The 9,678-nt window shown below is 37.1% G+C and overlaps 1 pseudogene across 1 annotated transcript; it reads right to left on the reverse strand.

Annotated features, from left to right (window-relative positions):
* Positions 1–5,684: 5,684 nt before the first annotated feature.
* Positions 5,685–9,262, reverse strand: LOC149553549 (pentatricopeptide repeat-containing protein At2g22070 pseudogene; annotated as a pseudogene). The gene has a single exon (XR_016353107.1). The product of XR_016353107.1 is annotated as a pentatricopeptide repeat-containing protein At2g22070 pseudogene (transcript).
* Positions 9,263–9,678: the final 416 nt, after the last annotated feature.

The following is a 9,678-nucleotide window of genomic DNA, read 5'->3' on the forward strand; positions in this document are numbered from 1 at the left end:
TAATGTTCAAGGCTTCTTCCATGACAGGGGTCACATCGAATTTCAAAATTTCTTTGCGTCATTCTCAAAAGCTTTCGGAGAAGGGAGTCTTGGACAAGCTGATTTCTATTTATGGTGTTACAGACCATTTAACACCTCAGACTGCTGATGATTTAATCACCAAAGCTCGGGCTATTGATGATTTAATATCACTTGATCTTGAGGCAGACTTTTTTAATTGTTTGGCATGTCCTACTTCCATGCTATCGGGGGATTTAGGTTGCCAAAACATTCATATCATGCATATTGACAATCGTTTGGTGAGGCTGGATCTGTCAACAAGGGATGGCCCAATTTCTATGGAATGGGAACTGTTTTGATCTTATGGTTGTTCCTGCAGTTCTGGTATTCTACTTGGCATTCAAATTTTACAAGTAGTAACAATATTGATTGGCTTGGGCTCGAAATGGGAGAATGTTCTAGTGGCATATCCATCGGGTTTTTAGTGGGAGTTTTATTTGCAATTTGGCCTTGTATTTTGATGAGGACTTCTAGTGCGAAGTTAAGGAGGATTGATAGTATTAATTCTCCTTAAACTTTTTATGTTTAAATTCTATGTCATGAGGCATTATTACAAACTATTCTTGATCGGATTTGGGTTTGATTGTCGACTGTTGGATAGCCTAGGAAAATTGTAAATACTGAAATTTTTTCAAGTTGGTGGGACTCTCTCCTCTTTTTGTAAGACAATTTTCACCCATCAATACTATAAGTTGTATATATCGATGATTGTAACTTGAACATATTGCGACGATGCTAAGTTTTCTTTCTGATTATTTTCCAGTTGAGCTCTTGAACCAGTTTATATTATTAATATATATTACATGGTTCATCCACTTCTTCTTTAAAAAAAAAACATTTTGGGACTTAGCCAATTTTCCCTTATGTTGCCAAAATGCCAAAAGGGGAGATTGTTGGCAATATGGCTAAGTAACATAAGTTAGTATAGTAATGAAGTTATCATATATGGAAACATATACCTTATGTCAAGAACACACAATGTACATATAAAGATTTCACAGTAAGACAAAGATAATTGTCTAAGTATCAAATAGTTCTACTGGCAGTACAGAGATAGTTTTGGTATGCGCAATCTACAGAAACATTTTAGGAACATGCACACTCTGATGCAAATAGAACAGTGTCATGATGACATGTGCAAGAGTGCAATACGATACTGATAGTACAACATCAGATATAACAGTTTTATTAGTAGGACTGTGTATAGGACAAAACATAGCATAACTAAAAAGAATGTATTATGGGTTAAGGAATTATTTTGGATACAAAATAATTACTTAACTAATTAGGGACAACATTCTAGATTTTAACCCTAAGAGAGAAAAAGATAATTTTGTATTTTGCCAAGCATGTGAAAGTTTGAAGGCCGACTGGGCAAGTTTTATAAAATGTAATGGTATAAAGGAAACATCGCATTATGTGAAGTTGTGTAAGATATATATATGATATGCAAAGTATTATGTGAACTGTATAATGTGAATTTTGATGTATGATCAAAGGTATGCAAAGAGAAACAAAAGTAAGATCCGATATTGAAGATATCAGTACTAAGGGGTTTTTGTATCCATCTATTTTTGTATAAAGGAACCATATATTGCATGTTTGGGCAGTGGGCTCATCTTCCATACATTCTATAATTGTATATACCAACTCTTAACAAGGTTGGGGTTTTTAACAGGGCCTAGTTCTCTAACAAGGACAGAGACATTATATGCATTTAATAGACTACTAATATTCTATAATTGTATATACCAACTTCCAACAGGGTTGAGGCTTTTAACAGGGCCTAGTCCTCTAACAAGGACCAAGACACTATATGCATTTAATAGACTCCTAGTAGGGTCAACATCCTTAACAAGATACTTTTTTTTTGTGGATCATTTTGTGGGTACCATCCCCACCAGGGTTTCCCTTGGCTAGGGTTTCCTTAGTTAACAGAATATGGTGTTATGAGGTCTCTTTATGTATGGTTATTATTATTGTTCAATATTGCTAGTTTACTTTCCTATGCATGTTATAAAGTAATTAACAATATTCAGTTATGGGAAAAAAGTTTGTAGAATATTGATTCACCCGCCTCACCCCCCCCCCCTACTCCCTCTCTCAGTATTATCTATTTCTAACATTTGTAATGTTACCCCAAGTATTGATAGCCAAGTTCAGGAAGGAACACAATTTTCAAATGGATCCATTCGATAGGTTATTGAACAAAATAATTGGTGTGGAAGCTAAATGTACAAAGTTTGTAATAGATGTCAAAATTGCCCAAGGAAAAAGATAGGTTGATTTACAAGCTTTTGCTCCAATAATTAAAAAATTTATATTGTCCATGCATGCCTAGATTGCCTAGTGGATCAAGGACTGTCTGAAGGTTCCTAAAGACTCTCTTGAAGAGGTCGTGGCTATTGAGGAGTTAGAAGAGACTTAAAATAGTTTTCATATTTTGAAGTATAATGCAGTTATACTGATGGTTAGTAGTTAGGTATATTTGTGAACGGGTCTAAAGCTATGTTGCACCTTTTCATTTTTATGAGAAAAGGTACCAAGACACCTGTTTAACAAGAAACAATTTCAAGATATAATGTGTGTGTGCGCGTGTGCGTGCGCACGTGCTTTATAATAGAAATAGTATGAAGTAATTTTCCATTTCATGCAATTACTTGTTTTGGATATGCAATGAAACTACTCTGTTGTATTTCCTTATGAATGAAGTTAATACAATAATGATTCCTCTATATCTATGATGGCATATGGATTTCTAATTACTCATGTTCATTATTGTCCCTTGGGATTATACTACTATTTTGATGGATTAGAGTAATTCATGAATTTGATTAATCAAATATTCACATACTGATTTATGGTATCTATCGAATTGGTCTCCTTTGATTGGGGTTAAATACATTTAGACTAGGGATTGCATTTATTTCTTATTTGTCCAATGGTTGATGGGGTGCACACTGTCTTTTGAGGTTTGATTATAAGATTATGTGGAGATTGACTCTATACTGCCCAAATGGAATAAAAACTGGTATTTGTATACTTATGATACTACTATCAAGATTTAACTGTGTGATTTTTGAGTCAAACTCATTGACTCATATTTCATGAATAGTGATTCAACATGAATCCATCTCTCATGAGAATAAATGGAACACTTAGCACTCATTGGATCTAGGTGATGCTCATAGGGGTGAAGCACTGAGACTTCCTAGGAGGTCACCCATCCCAGTACTACTCCAGCCTAAGCGTGCTTAACTACAAAGTTTCCTCCATGGTTAAACCCAAAGCTTGCAACCCCATTTGCAAAACCTTCACCAAGTGTTGTGCCTTATGAACCATTCATTAGAAAGCCCCTTAAGCTCATCAATTGATAAGTATGAGGTAATTTTCACAGCAAGTCAAATTATGATACTGCTATCAGGATTTAACTGCGTGATTTTTGAGTCAAACTCATTGACTCATATTTCATGAGTAGTGATTCAACATGAATCCATCTCTCATGAGAATAAATGGAACACTTAGCACTCATTGGATCTAGGTGATGCTCACAGGGGTGAAGCACCGGGACTTCCCTAGAGGTCACCCATCCCAGTACTACTCTAGCTTAAGGGGCTTTTTGATGAATGGTTCATAACGCACAACACTTGGTGAAGGTTTTGCAAATGGGGTTGCAAGCTTTGGGTTTAACCATGAAGGAAACTTCATAGTTAAGTGCGCTCAGGTTGGAGTAGTACTGGGATGGGTGACCTCCCGAGAAGTCCCGGTGCTTCACCCCTGTGAGCATCACCTAGATCCAATGAGTGCTAAGTGTTTCATTTATTCTCATGAGAGATGGATTCATGTTGAATCACTACTCATGAAATATGAGTCAATGAGTTTTACTCAAAAATCACACAGTTAAATCTTGATAGTAGTATCATAATTTGACTTGCTATGGAAATTACCTCATACTTATCAATTGATGAGCTTAAGGGGCTTTCTAATGAATGGTTCATAAGGCACAACACTTGATGAAGGTTTTACAAATGGGGTTGCAAGCTTTGGGTTTAACCATGGAGGAAACTTCGTAGTTAAGCGTGCTCAGGGTGGAGTAGTACTAGGATGGGTGACCTCCCGGGAAGACCTGGTGCTTCACCCCTCTGAGCATCACCTAGATCCAATGAGTGCTAAGTGTTCCATTTATTCTCATGTGAGATGGATTCATGTTGAAATTACCTCATACTTATCATTTGTATACTTGTTATAAGTTGATATGTATAGTTGTAGATCAGTGAAATTCTATCCACAAGTATTGTGTAAGTTCATTTTCAATATTTCATTGACATTTAAGATATTTATACATTCCATTTCTCCTTGAGAATTACTTGCCATCTCAAGAGCATCGGTTATAAAGTTTGCATTATTAATCTTTAAGCTTTCCCTAAGGAACATTGATATGGGGACAACAACTTAGGTTTTGTAGAGCCTAAAGTGTGGAGATTGAATAAGTTATAATTTAGTCTTCTTTGTTGACCAAAATTGTGTTGATTTCCCAGCATCAAGCAATCAGAGTTTGTAGGAATCCAACCAACAATTTTGAGAACCAACACGATGTGTTGAGTGCAGTGTGTCATGTATGATGTATGGAGTGCACAATGTGGTGTGCAACCTGTATTGTGCAAGTGAGCATAGTATAGTGGAAGTGTTGATTGGTACAATGAAAGTGTGTTACTAGGTATGGTAGAAGTGTTTGTACTATTGAGGTGTGGCATTTAGTACATTACATTGTAAGATCTTCATTTGCCTTGTCATTTGAGCACTATACTCGTTATTTTGTATTCCCCATTACTATTCTTAGCTTAGTTTGTATTTTATGTAAGTTTCCCTATAGGTTTCTAGTACAACTCTTGTACCTTGCTTGTAAAGGACACGTGTGTAGTGCTATCATGCTGAATTTGTGCTATAGTTCTTGACACACATAGATGTCCTAAACAAAGCGCTTGTAGAGCCTATTAGTTGGTCTTTGCGACCTCCTTTAATTTCCACAATATAAACATTTTGTATCATTTTATCTCATTATCTTTGTATTTGTTATTGTTTATCGTGTTCGTTAAATTAATCTCCTTAGCTCATCAAATACTACTAAAAGTGAAATGACATTAGACCATTCATTTAGGTTGGATTTATCAATCTCAAGGTTGGTGAACCCCTTCTCCAAAACCAACCATAGATTAGGACTTGAGGAGCATCATAAGTATGGTCATCATCTTGGATTATCAATTTCTCTGGTCTTTCTAATTCAGACTTGTGCACCAACTTTTAATGACCTCGAATACTTGTTCTTTTATTTTTAAGTGAACTAACTCTAACCATATATAGCATGTTGCTATCTTTTGACTGCAACGAAATACTGTGTAACAAAATAATTTATTGTAATAATAGCCCTAATTACTTATTATTTATTAGCCCAGATTTTCGATTGTGAGCGAAAATTTGCATCTTAATTTGGTACGTATTTTAGGCCGACAAGTTAGACCTACTGGAGTTTTCAGGAAGAATGAAAGATTCTTATGCTACAGGGCAGTGTCTGCATTGATCTAAGGAATATCTTATGTTTATGTTTCTTGTGAGAGATATTTAAATGTGCTATAAATGAGATTTACATACCTTATTCTTTGTTAAATATCTAGAACACAAATTCTCACACTGAAAAATAAATAAGATATTCAATTGGCTTTCTGACTGTAAGCTCTTCTCGATAGGCTCAGCAGTTGTCCGTTCTGATTGTAAACTCTGTTTCAAGCCTTCCACTCCATCACGCCATTCGTGCCCTTCCCGCCCTTAATCCTTTCTAAACAGTATCTCTTCGTCAGCATGCCAGGAGAGTAATGATAAAATACAATATGACTGAATCAACAGCGCGGTCTTCCTCTTGAAGCACAACAGGGCTTTTGAATCTGGACAATGTATCCAGTTCATTCTCACCACCTCAAGTGTAGTAAAATCCATTTCTCTGCAGTGCTAGCTTGTCTTGATGGATTGCTTCTCCAAACGTCACCAATAATCTCCACATGAACAATGACCATGTTCAAAATGATGGAACCGGTTTGCATCTCTCACAACAATTCCTCTTCCAGCAATTTTGGAGATAAGCTTGGTTGCATTGTGGCAGTCAATACATACACGAAGGTTCTTGACAACCCTAATTGTTGTTCCAGGGGATGTATTTATCAACCCGAATGCAATTGCCAACATTTCACTATGGTGGCGATGATATAACCTCTCCTCCCCTTCCTCTACATCATTGGGTGCTAGTTTTGAATTTGGAGCATACCCTGTTTGCTTCATCTCCCAATATAATTCATCCAATTTTGCATAGATGTCATGGGTTTGTGGGTGTGATCTGTCTCCAACACAAAAAGCATGTACCATTTTCTGGACTTCAATCCAGCTGCATCCAGGCATTTTTCTAATTCCTCTATCCTTCATCAACTTCCATACCTTCTGAACGTCCCCCCACCTTCTAACGTCTGAATAAAGGTTAGCTAGAAGAACATAAGGTGCAGTACTTTTAACATCCAACTCAAAAAGGATTTCTGCCACAGATTCTCCCAGGCGCATATTTGCATGTGATCTACATGCACCAAGCAAACATATCCAGACAACAACATCAGGTTTTATTGGCATTTTGATTATAAATCTTAGAGCTTCCTCAAGATAGCCAGCTCTTCCAAGAATGTCAACCATGCATATATAATGATCTACTATGGGCGTGATGCAATACGAATATCTCATGGAATCGAAGTATTTACAGCCCATGTCCACTAAACCTGCATGGCTGCATGCAAATAAAACAGAAACAAATGTTACATAATTTGGGTTGAGCCCAGAGTGTTTCATTAGTTCAAAGAGTTTAAGGGCGTCATTGCTATTGCCATGAAGTGCATATCCTGCAATCATTGCACTCCATAAAATCACATTTGGATGTTGTACTTTGTCAAATAATTTGCGTGCCCTCTGTATGGTAGCACATTTAGCATACATGTCTATCAGAGCAGTCACAACTATGACATCTGACAGAGATCCATGTTCGATTATTCTTTCATGGATTTCCATGCCTTGTTCTAAAGCTCCCATCTTGGCACATGCTGGGAGGATGGTAGCAAAGGTTGCTGAGTTCGGCTTTACACCAGCCATCTGCATTTGTTTAAAGAACTCCACGGCCTTCTCAATAAGCCCATTTTGTGCATATCCAGCAATCATTGCAGTCCATGAGACCACATTTTGATGAGGCATTTCTTCAAAAAGCCGTAAAGCCTCATCAAGAACACCATTTTGTGCATATCCAACAATCATTGAGTTCCATGAGACATCATCTTGTTGAGGCATCTTGTCAAACAATTTGCGCGCCTTATGTATGCTTCCACATTTTATATACATCTCAATTAGGGCAGTAACAATCACCATATCTGATAGATATCTACTTCCCATTATTCTTTGATGGATTTCCATACCCTTTTCCAGTACTCCAAGTTGCCCACAAGCTGGGAGGATACTGGCAAAGGTTGACAAATCTGGTTTCTCTCCTTCAAATTGCATTTCTTTAAAAAACTCCAAGGCTTCCCCAGCAAGCCCATATTTTGCAAATCCTGAAATCATTGCAGTCCATGAGACTGAATTTCGTTGAGGCATTTCATTGAAAAGGTTAACAGCTTCATCAAATACACCATGTTGTGCATATCCTACGATCATTGCATTCCACGAGATCACATTTCGTTGAGGCATTTTTTTGAAAAGCGTTAAAGCCTCATCAAGAGCGCCTCTTTGCGAGTATCCAGCAATAATTGTATTCCATGAGACCACATCCCATTGAGGCATTTCGTCAAACAGTTGCTGTGCCTTCTGCAACCTACCGCATTTTGCATACATATCAATCAAGGCGTTTCCAACTACAACATTTAACAAGAACCCACCTTCTATTACTCTCTGGTGGATTTCGATACCCTGTTCCAAAGCTCCTGTATTGGTGCATGCCGGGAGTATGCTAGCAAAGGTTATAGCATTAGGCTTGATACCTGCCAATTGCATTTGCTTAAAAAACTCCAACGCATTCCTAGCAAACCCATTTCGTGCATATCCTACAATCAAAGCCGTCCATGAAACCACATTTGATTGAGGCATTCCTTTAAAAAGACTCAGGGCTTCACTCAATTCACCGTTTTGGGCATATCCCGCAACCATAGAAGTCCATGAAACAGGATCTCGTTGAGGTATTTTGTCAAACACTTCGCGTGCCTTCGGTATGCTTCCACATTTCACATACATGTCTATCAGAGAATTCCCAACTACAACATCCGATAAAAACCCACATTCGATTATTCTTTGATGGATCTCCATACCCTGTTCTAAGGCTCTCGTTTTGGCACACGCGGGAAGGATATGTGCAAAAGTGAACAAATCAGGTTGCACATCTGTTTGTTGCATTTTGCCAAACAGCGCTAATGCCTCTTGACAATGTCCATGCCTTCTGTGAGCTAAAATTATCATATTCCATGAGAGGACGTCTGGTTGTGAAATGAAGTCAAAAACTTTGCGAGCATCCTTCAAACTTCCACATTTGGCATACGTGTTGATGAGTGTATTCTGCAAAACTGTGTTGGTAACAAATGTAAATCCCCTGACACTGATGTAAGAATGTATTAGTTTGCCCTCTGCAAGTGCTTTTTTGGCAATGCAGGTTTTGAATAGGTGAAGGTAGGTAGAAATGTCTCGAGGAGGATCCTGTGTTGTAAGAAGAATGCTTACGGCCTCCTTCAACCGACCCTCTGTACACAGCGCTCCCAGCTGTGCAAGTGATGAGAAAGTGCAACTAAAACTTGGAGAATGTGCTGTTTTCCTCATTTTCCCACAAGAAAACGCCACCACCACCATCGACTTCGTCCTGAACCATGCTGTTATCACCATTTACTCCTTTGTGCGATTCAGGCACTGGTACAACCATTTAGTTTACCGAATCACTTCATTATTTGCAGCCGAGTTGGCTTGGTGATTAATTGTGCTTTCAAAAGAGGTCACAAGTTCCAAATCTCATGGGGTAGGCATGTATGCCTCATGTGTATTGCAGTTAGGTACCTCCAGCATAGAATTCGAGGTAGTCCCATAAATTGTAACCATATGTTAACCTCTACAGCTATGGCTGGTGTCCTGGACTATAAAAGCCCCTTTTCCTTTTCTACAAGTTAAGAGTTCTAGAAGAGCTTAGTCCCTAACTTTGCAATTAATGATTCATATTTTATAAAATAATAGAATACAAAATCATTTAGATATACAATGTTTTTAAAAAGAGAAGTTATAAATTTTAACAAATTTGACTTAGAACTTCAATTAATATTTTAAATTTTAGTTTTACAAAATAATGTTGTCACTAGCCATTGTTAAGAAACATAGAACTTAATGTAATGCAACGTAAAATCACTAATAAATATTTTGAGATTTGATTTAATAGATTTTTAACAAAGAAATTTTAGAATTTTAGAATTTTATTACATAAGTTAGAATTTAGATTTTTTTTTTTAATAGTGATAAAATTATATTAATATATACTAAAATCTATATATAAAGCAAAACAATTCTTGA

Source organism: Cupressus sempervirens, chromosome 6 (assembly GCF_028749045.1).
Source record: "Cupressus sempervirens isolate cs-2001-9-10 chromosome 6, ASM2874904v1, whole genome shotgun sequence".
Classification (NCBI taxonomy): domain Eukaryota; kingdom Viridiplantae; phylum Streptophyta; class Pinopsida; order Cupressales; family Cupressaceae; genus Cupressus; species Cupressus sempervirens.